General features: G+C 40.4%; 1 long non-coding RNA gene across 1 annotated transcript in view; it reads left to right on the forward strand.

The window, feature by feature from the left end:
• The first annotated feature begins 1,270 nt into the window (after positions 1-1,270).
• LOC139815977 (uncharacterized) overlaps positions 1,271-12,700 on the forward strand; it is a 52,657-nt gene continuing 41,227 nt past the window's right edge. The window contains exon 1 of the long non-coding RNA XR_011732876.1: positions 1,271-1,460. This is a non-coding gene — a long non-coding RNA (uncharacterized lncRNA). The remainder of the gene's footprint in view (positions 1,461-12,700) is intronic.

Genomic DNA, 12,700 nt, shown 5'->3' on the forward strand with positions numbered 1-12,700 from the left:
ATGAGAGAGCAGATTGGAGAAAGGAAGGCAGACGGAAATGGAGAGAGAAAGAGCGTTAAACGGAGCGAACAAGGAATACGCAACGAGAGAGAGAGAGAGAGAGAGAAAGAAGATTAGAGATGATATGCGGATGTAGAGGGGGAGAAAATTAGGAAGCGGAAGGAGATGATAGTTTATTAATAATGCGGAATAATACATTTCTGAAGTTTATTATCTGCGTGCGTGAGCATGCGTTAAAATTAGGTCTATCATGAGTTCATTGCTGTCGCAAATATATTCTGACATATAGCGCATGTAAAATAGATGACTCTCCCATGTAAAATAACGTAAAGATAATCAGGAACGAGCGATACTTGAGGTATATTATTTAACAATTAAAATAGTTGATATATATAATAGTAGATAATATAATAGTTGATATATTAATATCGATAATAGCTTTATGATACCGATATTTCACAAGTCATTGATAAAAGTTGAAGTAACATGATGTAATGTATAATATTCTTTTAGTTAATTATGGAGATAGACTGAACTAGCGTACGAAATCTTGAAACAGCCACGGAGAACCTCGTTTAGTTGCAAACCTAATAAAATCATAATAGTGTCGCATTTACAATTCAAATTTATAGCGGGTATAATAAAAATATATCTCAACAATTGTATACATTTCAATAACAGTCATTTCAAGAACGTTACTTACAAAAGGAAAAAAGAGGGATTTGTGTCAAAGTGGTCGTGAGAAAAATCTATAGATAAAAATAATAAGCGTGTGCTAAATTAGTGCGAATAAAAATAATGAGAATGAGAATGGCGGTGTGGCACGAGAGCAGCGCGGCCAGCCTGCAGCTATGATAATGAAAGTCATCTTAACAAACGTCAGTTGCAAAAAAGGAGCAGCAATGCGAGAGAGGGAGAGAGGGGCAGAAGGAAGAAGCGAAAGGGAGACGGACGAAAAGCATTCGGCAGAGGGAGATAGACGGTAGACTCGCGAAGAGCGGGTGAGAGGGGGCGAGAATGCGCGGCCTCTCCCTTCCTCCCACCCCAGAAACATGCACACGCACACATTCCCGACGTCGAGGGCGAGAAAGGACGCGAGGGGGATGCTGGGTCCTCGATGGACCACCAGGATCCACATCCCCACGGCGACGTCCCGCGCGCAGGGGTTGCCTGAACGGTGGGGGAACATCAGGGGAATGTTAGAGGGGTGGGGGTGCTATATCAGGCCGGCGCGAGGGGGGGAGAGCTCAGTTCATCCAAGAGGAGCGTGTCGGTCACGTAGTATCGGACACACGATCGTTACACCCGGTGTCGACGGAGCGCATCTCGTCGCGGGATGCACACGCAGTTATCTTACACGTCGCCGACACGAACGGGGAAAGGAACGTTAGAAGAGACTCGGAGGTGTGTCGCCAAGCGAGGAGGACTACGCTGGGAACGAACGAGGAGACCGGGTAATCGTAAGTACCGTACATCCTTGCTGTGGTAACTCGAGAAAAGGAGAAAACGGAGATCTCTCCATCGGCGGACAACGGACGTGGACGTGGTTCCGTTATCGTCGCGAATTGTTCCTCTCCGAGGAGAGGAAACGTGCGTATTATCGATCGACCGATCGATCGAACGAACGGAGTCGCGTCGTTGCGGACCGTGCAAATTAGTGTTCGCCGAGGGTTGTGTCTGAGGGTTGTGACGTTGGCCGGCGTCCGGGTGGCGCGGTGCCGACGAATCACTCGTTTTCCGGTGTTCCTCAGTGGTGGCGCGTGATGTCGGTTAGCATTTTTGTCGGACACAAAACTCTCTTTTTCCCTTCTCTCTTTTTGTCTCCGCCTCGCTCTCGCCGGCATCTCTATCTCTTTCGCTCCCTCACTTTGCTCCGCTGCATCGCACATCTTTCTCTCTTTTTCCTCTTGTCCTAGTTATCATTTAGTCGTAGCTCGGCATGATGTAATCTCTCATTATGAATATGGTATCATTCTTTCGTGGCTTAATATTCGCAAAAAGCTCGCATCGCGCGTATATGTTAAAATCCTTCTTTTTGTGTTTTCTCTCTTTTTCTCTGCTCAGTCATTGTTTGCCATGTACTTTAGCTACTATTAATTTGACACATTTTATATGTTGTATTCATATTATATTAGTTATATTTTCCCCGAAATACGACAGAATTTTCCTCTTGCCCCCCCCCTCTCTCTCTCTCTCTCTCTCTTTCTCTCTGCCGCTCTCGGCGCGGCGATTCGATTGGACGAACGGCTCTCTTCGCGAGGAGCCCGAGATTACTCGCAAAATTCGATTTCATTGGGAAACCGCCGCGCCGCGGGGGAGCCGCGTCGCCGACAGTCGCCCCCCTCCCCCCCCACGTTTACGTCGGTACAGATTAATTAAGCGATCGATGCTTCTGGAACACGTGAAATTTGCATTAGCCGGCGAGCGAGAGGCGCGTTTGATCTGCCGCGCAGGAGGGGCGAGGGGACGGGATGTAGGATCGAGAGGATTGCCGGAGGCAGGGGAGAGTCTCTTGCATATTTTAAACTTTTCCCCTATTCTTTTGAAATTCGCGAGTAAGTACTCGCATAATCGTGCTCCCGAGAAAAATGTCTGATCAATTAAATTTCAATGCGGCCAAAGAGAACGACGAACAATATAAAAGCATCTATTCTTTACTTCCCATTTTTATTTTTTCATGAGCAATTAACTTCTCCGGAGTTGTACTAAAATCTTCTAGGCATATCCAATGTGTGGATATAAATTTGGTTTACTTTTATGATATTGTTATTAAGCGCCCTACAGTTTATTATTAATCAGAACGATATCAATAATGTTAATCTCTCAAGTAGAATTACCTCCCTATTAATAATGCGGCATGTGCCACAAACCGCGCTAGATTTAGTTGCGATCCTAAAACCGTAAAGGGGTCAAGGGATATTCGATTTACGGCTAAAATGGAGTATTCGAGTAGAGAGTTCCGCAATCATTATCTGATTATATGGCAGGTAAGATATATCGCATCGAATATCGAAAAATTTAATGTCGTAAAATTTAAGATAGTAGTTTTAAGAGAGAAAAAGTTTTACAATCAGCAATACGAAATAAATAAATAGATTTCTATGCTCTTTGTAAATTATTGTTTTATACGTCATATAAATTCAGACTTGTATTTCAAAGAGTCCTAATATATACACGTATACATATAATACTTACAATTAGTATCGTTATCTGCTTATACATATTTTTAATTAAATAATTGAATTCTCTTGATATATTCGATATTATAGAATGTATTTATATCAGTATATATGATATCGAATAAATACGGCAGTAGATCGCGCATTTCACGTTCTTTCAATGTGTTGATGTGAACTCACGAAACCGTTGCGTTGTGTGGCACGAGGATGAGATAGAATTAACAGCAGCGAGAGATTAACGATTATACTCTTAATCGAGTTAAATACCTGTACATGCAGCGGCCTTTGTAAGGGATCCTTTATGCCCATTGTACGTACATCCTCGGGGTGGATAAACTTGAGCGAATACAATCGCGCGGTAAAACGAGCGAAACGAAATCGATTCATTGCTTTGAAGATTACGCTTCGATAGATTTCGCGTCAAAAATGCGCACGTCGTCTCCCTATATATATTTCATATAGATATAAGATAGCAAATGGATAGCGCGCGGTCGTGTTTATTTTTCGCGCGAGTTCTAAGGTATGCGAGGTAACTTGAGGTATAAAAGACAACTCTCAACATAGTCAGAGTACGGTGTTATATGTCGCGTGACATTGTACGGCGAGACGATATTTCATTATTGTCGACAGATATGACGAAAGTTTCGAAACAATATAGCAAAGATATAGAGGAAAGATGCACAAAAACCATGAAAAAAATTATTCGTAGAGTATATCCTTTAAATGTTTTTAGCTATAATCTCCCTTTAATTTTATTTGACCCGTTTAACCGCAATTTTCAGTTATTTAACATCGAACGTTGAAAAATAATAAGCACGTCACACAAATGTAATCCCATGCGAAATTTAACGCGCGCGAGAGATACATATTTATTTTTCCTGTGTCCGTTGAAAAACCAGAATAATCCCATACGTACCCGTAACATTTTAGCGGTGGCGAGATACATTGCAACGCGATGCACCGGCCGAAGTCGCGTTAAGTACTCGCGCGGCACACGTTACACCCCCGGTAAATTAATTCAGACCGGTTTGGAGCTGAAAGTTTTCTGCGGGACTCGCGTCGCCGTGAATGCGCCGCGCAGCAAATCGCATTTACATGATATTTTCCGGCGTAATTTACATGTTTGAGTCCGACCGCGGGATTCTACAACTCCGTAACGCCACTGTCCCCCTCCATCGCCCTCCCCCCTCCTCTCTTATTTTTATTTACACGCTCTTTTGGCCGGCACGCTCGCAAATTTACAGGTCGCGTTTTCGCGCGAGGGTGGTGGCTTAACAGCGAAGTGTCCCATCGGCCATCGCGCAGAGTCACACTGAGTCCACTTTAATCCTGTTAACCTATCAACACACTCAAAGCCCCTTTTACGTCGCGCAAAGATATCTTCGCGTTCGCAATCCCATTAAATCCCTTCATCTGGCAGCTCACGGAATGCGCTGACTTTAATGGCGAGGAGATAATCTTCCTCCAACGACTAACATAATGTATCCTTCCGCTGATTTAAGCAAAACTTAGTAATCGAGTACAAGTTCGCGCAAGTCGGAAATACCAAGCGCGATCGTTTTCCGAGTGATGAGTACTGATACGATTCCATTACTACAGTTCAACTATAAGACACTATATATATACAAGTAAAAGACACTTCTTTGTATATAAGACGATGTTTTTAATATACTTTCCCGAGATATACTATTCGCAAAGACAAAGAGAATAATTATGGTAATTAGAAGAAAATGTAAAGATGTAATTCGAGAAAGGTCTGAGAATTTTAAAAACACATTGTTACGTTAAGTAGAATGGATAATTCTCTCTACTTTCGGACATGTAATTATTATATCCCATCAAAAAATAATGCACGAAACATCTCGGCTATCAGAATTTTCGACCAAATTCTTGGATACACAATAGAGAGGAGGGACATTCGTGGCTGTGAAAGAATCGAAAAAAAAAATAGAACGCAGCTTCGTTTTTCTTCCTCTTGCTTCCCCCCTCCGCCTCTCTTTCTCTCTCACGCCGTTCTAAAGACAGACAAGAGCCACGTCGCATCCGTTTGCGAACGCGCTTGAATCACTGTCGCGCAACGCAAAAGGAAAAGTGAATGAAAGGTATCAGACGCGGCAAGTTTTCATTTCGCCGTGCGCCATGCCGTCACAATGCGATTGAATCGACGCGGCCAGGATACAGGCTGTCGCCGCACGGTGTGAATATTTAATAAACGTTGCCGTTAATGAGGCTCGGCCATATTAGTATTAATTAACGCCGGGACGTTCGGCGTTTCATCGTTCGCGCGCTCCAATAAAAACACTAAATTATAGACAAAGAGCATGGGTGGGCGATGTATCCGATCACTAACTATTTACCACCAATTTACGGGGTACAAATGCACGGATTCGTTTACATTTTGTCGGATCGAATTACGCGTTTGTAAATTTAAATATTTTGATTAAGATATCAAATAACATTGCGTTGTTATATATTTAACTAATCGCTGTGTTTAACAATCTTTACGCACATCTTTACGTAAAATGCATTTAAATTTATATTAGATATCACTTTTATTTTTAAGATAATCTACAATTAATCTACCAGCAATTATCGGTATAATATTATTGATGAAATAACGCACACATTTTGCACTTCTGTAAAAAACAGATCTGTAAACGGCAGATTGGTGAATAGATTGTACATACTTCCGAGGAATTCGTGCCATCAATCTCTTCTCTGTCAGGTGATTCTATCGTTTCTTCGAGAAGTTCAGATGAACTCCATCGCGACCTGTGCATTTGATCGGTGCGCGTCGGATTCTTTACCAAATTTTGTAAACTCGGCACTGAAATTCTTCACCGTCTGCGGTGATTTCGCGGAAACATGCGATGTACGTTCTGCAAGTTCAACCGTGTGACTTTTTATCTCTTTGGGATATTTGTGGCGATTTCTATTCATAGCATGGCTAATCGATGTAACTTGTAAACCAACCTTTATTTATTATATGGTCATCTATTAAAATAGACATCCGGGTTAACAATTATTATTGTTATGGAACATATTGTATATATTTGGGTATTCTGGTTCTTTCATTGTTTTTTATATTATACGGCACATAAAATTATAAATAGAATTCTAACACAGATAGAACATCTAAAGTAGGCTTTGATGACTTTAACTAGCACGCTTTCACATAAAATTGGCCGATTTTGCTCCGTTAAACTAATGAATATGAACGGTATATATGCCACGAAAATATTATTCAACGTGAAGAGGATAATTTATCACATATGTATGTCAGATACTGTCATCATTATCATACATTGGTGTGCGTCTAGCCCATATTCACCAGTTTTCCGACCAGAGTCGCACAATCGATTGCCCCGTTCCATCGCGACGGGTTAATGAGTAACGAATAGTGAACCGCCATCGCGCATTCGCGTTTTGCGCGAAAATTAGAACGCGTATTGTTCGAGAGGCTGCGGAAGCAGAATGCACCGGAAAGAAATTAGGCGCGTCGCAGGGAGATCATTATGATATCGTCGCCGCTCTCAGTGGACGAATAGAATAGAGGAAGAGAAATGAGTTCGATTAGTGTCGACACTAAGCGTTTCTGCGTCGATTTTAGACTGCGTGCACATTAAATCTGTTTCTCCCAGATCTCAGAAACTTTTTTTATTTTCTACCTCTTTTTTCTTTCTCTCTTTATTTCCCTCTCTTTCTCTCTCTTTCAATCGTGAAAATAATTTTAAGTTTAAAAATTTTAAGTAAAGGATACACAATAAAGGATACAGAGATATAGAAAAACAATTAACGAGGGCCAACTTGGTGAATAGTTGTTTAAATTGAATTTTGAAATTTATATTCGAATCTGATATAAACGTTTATTCTATCTTAATTCCATAAATCACGCGGATCATTGCTTATAGGCTTGCCGGTGTGCACGTGCCCTTATTGTTAGACCCGATCGTTTGCATTTCGCACTGTTGCGCAACGAAGACAGAGAGAAGCATAGAAAGCAATAGAGTGACGTATGTACAGGATGGTCCAGAAATTGTGTATTTTCTTTGGATAGATTCTCGAAATAAAAATGAGTGTCATCTACTTCAATGTAGCAGAAGAGCAAGAAAAATTACAAACGACAAAAAATGACCGTAATTTATAATGCGTGAAAATAAAAAAATGTATATTACAGTTAATTCCAATTAATTTCCAGTTTTAAAAGCTGAATACACGACATTATTGTCAAAACATCCAGCATCGAGAGTTTCAAAAAGAAAGATAGCACTAAAGTTTAAAAAAGAAAGTTGAATTTTTTACCAAGAGAAATTTGATTTCAATTTCGGGGAGAGATCCATAGATGAGGGTTGGTGTAGGATTTCTGAGACATCCTGTACACGATACCCGGTGCTCTCGCAGGCAGAGGAATAGAGAACGGAGCCCGAGGCCATCGCTAACGACGCCATTGTCAGCGGCCTGGCTATTGTGCGAGGCGTCCTGTACGAAGCGTCGACTCCTGGCCAGGATCGGGTGGATCCCTGGCTCGGTATATATTTCAGAGACGAATAAAACAAATCATTCGGCGGTGACGACACAACGAACGCAATGCGCGATCGATCCGTGCGAAAATTCGCAGGAAAAAGGCACCCGCGATGATAGCTCGCTTATGGCAAGAGCTAAACATCTGATTTACAATGAATTCGCGAAAGCGTCTTATTATATTTTACAAAAACAAACGCGATGATGAATAACATTTTGTAAATACTGGACTGTGATCGATTTGTTGACAATGCGAAACTTCTCTCCTCAAGTTTTTTTTCGAATGAAAGCATAATTTTTCTAAATCTGAATTTTTCGTTAATTATTCCTGTATAAACCTTTAAATGTTATTCGGATTTTAAACTTACATATTTTTGAGATAGAAGCATTACGTATAAAGAGAGAGAGAGAGAGAGAGAGAGAGAGAGAGAGAGAGAGAGAACTCTAGAAAAAGAACTAGAAAAATTTAAAAGCAATGAAAAATCACAAAAAATTAATGTTATTTTGAATAATCGATGATATTTTGATAACTATTTAACAGTCACGTTTTGCGTTTTGATATTTTCCAATGCGAAACTGTCAGTTTTCATCGGTGAACAACATTCAAACCCGGTTTATCCGGGCCAAAAAGATGCCCGGAGCTTTGGCAAGCTTTTCTCGTCACCTCCAAAGGTATTAAATGGGACAAAACCGGGCTGTCCCGATATCCTTCCGCATTACCGCCCCTCGGACTTCTTCCCTCAAGTCGTCACATTGTGCCTCGCACGAAGAATTCCTAGCATCCCCGTTGTGTCCGTAAAACAGCCACTTTTCCATCTGGTACTCCCCAAGTACCCTCGAGCGCTCTCTTGTTCGATCTCGAAGTGCCGTTCCTACCTTTCCTTTCCACTTCTTTTTCCTCATTCTCTTTCTCCGTTCGTCTCGAGCCCGTCTTTATTTCTCTCTTTCCCTCCCTCACTCTTTCCCCTTTCGCCCACATCGCGCGGTATATCCCCATTATTTTTTTCTTATTCCATCGCCTAGGCATCACCGTTTCCCCACGTGGCGAAGACGTTCCACGGGGAAAGAGGCGTTCGATTGAATATCGATTACGCTCGATTTGAAACGCGCGTAATGAGAGAGGCTGATCGCGTCAGTCCTGCGTGCGTTGCGACGTGAGCAAGGAAAAAACAGTTAATAGTACGAGGAAGCCGGGGAGGGGAGGGCAGGAGGGATGTCGAACTAACCGCAAAGAGCTTTCCGATACGCTGAGGTACGATACGACGGGAGAGTGGTGAGCATATGGTCGAGTGGAGAAAGCAATTTGCTACTTGTAAATCGGTTACACGGAACAGTGTGCTTTCGACGAAGAACTTTTCCTCGACAGATTATGACAATTGCTGTTTATATTACATCTACTTAAGACATAAACGCCGGCCGTTCATTTTCTTTCTTATAAGAATCGATTCTCGTGTATAAATGATAAATATCGCGATAATTTTGTGAGTGAACGTAATAAAGCATAACACATCAATTATACTAGTTTTTTATTATCAATTTTATTTCTGACTGAAATTTTTCATTTTTAGTTTGTACAAATCATTACTTAGCGATTACGTAAAAACTAAATTAAAAGATGTGACAAGAAACGATATCTTTTCAATGTTCATGCATGTAGCTTCAGTTGTACTTATTTAACATCTTTCTCTTTTGTTGTAGAATCTTCTTTTACAGCATTTAACAGATTACTAATGTCGAATAATAGATTAACATTATAAAATAATTGAAAGATGAAAAAGAGAAAGAGAGACGTCTCTCTCTTTCATTCAAAATGAAAAACCAGCGATTTATGCTCAATAAAGGTAGCGGCCGAAATGTCGTAATTCGACCGAGATATATCAAAGGGTTAATTGAACATAAAATCATCAGGGCGAGAACGGGCACAGCAACGATTGTATTCGGCCGCGGAGAGGCGAGCGTTTCAAAGCACTTTTTTTCCGGACCTCTTCTCGGGATTGAACCGAAACAAGGGAACAATTACCAGGGCCGTGTTACCCTAATCCGAAAATCCTGTTACTTCGCGATCCTCTTCTGCTCCTCGTGCCCTCGACTACTCTTCCTTACGAAGACAAACTTCATCCCTGGGCGATAGACGACACGGCGCGGTCCTTCCATTATACTTCACCAACGATGTGCTGGAATTGCACATCCGCGAGCTTCTAACCGAAATTCTGCCACTTCCGTTTCTTCCCGAAAAGCTCTTCCCAAATACTTTCAGCCGTTCAGCTTCACTCGATCGTCGACGAATGTCGATACGAGTTGACGTAAATCGCGAGATCCGACATCGTTCAAAAAACTCAATACCATCAAATGGAGTTACTTTGCGTACGGGAAGAAGCTTGTTAAATATATTAAAGCTGGGCAAGAAGATAGTTAACGCGAAAATTAAATGACCGAATTTAATTAAAAGTTCAAGTAAGCAGATTATCGCGCCCGCGATATGTTTTAAACGTTTAGTAACTATATACTTTCCGCATTAGCTCGTGTTATATTTTTCTTACGGGAGTTTATCGCGCTTCGATTAAAAATCGCCGACTAAGCGTGCACCGCAAAAACATGCAAACAGGGAAATTTCGTATTTTTTAAATTTTAAATGAATGTTATTTATTAATTCAACAATATCCCGATGAGGCACGTTTGCGTTTTTATAAATGAATACCAATAGAATGAGCTATTGTAATAAAATATCTAAACATTGCACGCGTTGCAGGTATTTGATTAAAACAACCAACGCTCCCGTGCAAAAATACGCCATTACTCAATGAATCTATTCTTTTGGATCTCTCTTTTTCTTTTCGTGCGTTCCGCCTTTTTCCGGCCTCTCGTCTTCGCCATCCCCCGCTGACAAACAATAGCCGAGCGAGGTGCCGACAATCGAAACCTCCTATTTTCTCTTATTCCACTCACCGGCATTAAATCCACGTTAATTTGGTCAAAATGGGTAAAACGATCAGTGGAAGGGTTAATCAACCATTGAAATTGAAAAAGTAAAAAAAAAATGGAAATATAAAATTCCTGACGCAAACTGATTCTTCAGACATATCGATTATAAATTCTAATTATTATGTAATATTAAATTTTCTGTTATAGACAATATTATTTAAGACTTATTTATTATTAAATGAAATTGTACAGACAAGTTGTCTAGTGTTGGTAATTTAATGTTTCCCGTAAAAGAAATATATTAATTTGCCCTTTTACAAAATTACTGTAATGTTCTTTGTTTTAGCAGCAGTGATATCTCTGTTAAATTGTCCAAATGTATTGCGTGTCTTCACCTATATCATTCCTTGAGAGAGTATCGCAGACAGATAATAAAACCTTAGTTTCCTTTGAGCAAGGTTCATGACAGTAGAATTTTTCGCTTTACTATTTCAACGTGGAGTTACAAATAGAAACGTTACGACTACGACATTTTGGACATTCGACTTTTCTTATTCTTTTTCTTTTTCTGATTTAAAAGGGGATGCGAGTACCCGAGTACATCACAATTGTAACATTTTAATTTTATATCACTTCTGAAGTTTGAAGAATTATTCTAATGCACATAAATAATTATTGTATTTCAATGCATTTAGTGAGCAATTAGGGAATGTTAGGAATTCAGGGGTTTCAAAGAATTAAATTTCTTTAAGGAGACAGGACAAGAAATTCTTCCATTTATTTATTCTCCGCGCATGTTTCTTCGATAGAATATCCATTTTTGTAACTGAATTCTTAGGGATTGAGATATTTACTGTTAAAAATGAGAAAGTTCAGAGAAAAAAGATATCGATCAATTGCATCCTTCTTGAGGGAAGATTGACTTTGACATCGCCGGTGACCGATTACGCTCTATATATGCAACCTTTACATACATTACAATGAATCTCTCCCTTCCGGCACGTATTCTTGACCATTCGAAAGTCTTTTCCGAGCCTTTTAAAAGGGTCGGTCTGGCGTGCAAAATCTTGACTATTTTATAAACGCGCGCACGTACGCATCGTCGATTACCGCGAGTAACGCCGCTCTCGTCCGAGATCTTTCCTTAACGGCCACCAGCCATTGTACCTGATCCCGCGAACGTGTTTGGAACACATCGGCGAAATCCCCGAGGTGCCCCACAGGCTGCTGCAAGCGCGATCGCGTTAGCCAATGCAACAGGATAACTACCATACTTTTACTTCTTCGAGTACTTCTTCTTTCTTCCTTTCTTTTTCCCATTGTACCGCGTCGACGACTTCTGGCACTCCGTGGCGTTCGTAAAACAACCACTTTTCCGGAGTCGACACTCTCTGGAGATTTCCAGGGTTTCTTCGTATCCGCCACTGTCCACCACCGGTTCCGACGTCGCGCGTCGTGTCACGTTACCCCCGTTCGCCATTTTGAACGCTTTCTTCCTTTTACCGTCTTCCCTTTACCTTGAATGTCATCTATAAATATTCGTTTTTATTTTACATTTCGACAAATATATTAGCTTTTTTAATAGGACAAAAAAAGATCAATTTTGATTAAGCTACAAGTAAGATAAAATTATGGTAATAAGATTCTATAAGCACATAGAAGAATATTTTTTTATGGTAATGAAACAAGCACCTGTGTGATAATAATATAATTTTTATTTTTTTTTAATTCTTAAAATATTGTTATTACATTTCTAATAATTGTTGGAGTTTTACACGAAATATATATATATAATGTAATATTTATGAAATTAATCGGTTCGTTATCTCGAATGCGAAAAATGGACAGCTTATATTCCAGCGCCACTACTGATATTCATCGAGCGTTCAAAATATACAATGCATAGTGTATAACGTCGCGATAAAAATCATCGGAGTCTCTTTCCAGAGTGCGAACTCGAAAATGACACGATGTGACAGGGGTAAGAAAGAAGGTGCGCACATCGGATAAGGCGCAGGGATAAGGCGAGGTCCTATATAAAAAGAGCACGACGATTATCGACTCTTGACTTCATTTTT

Source organism: Temnothorax longispinosus, chromosome 7 (assembly GCF_030848805.1).
Source record: "Temnothorax longispinosus isolate EJ_2023e chromosome 7, Tlon_JGU_v1, whole genome shotgun sequence".
Taxonomy (NCBI): Eukaryota; Metazoa; Arthropoda; class Insecta; order Hymenoptera; family Formicidae; genus Temnothorax; species Temnothorax longispinosus.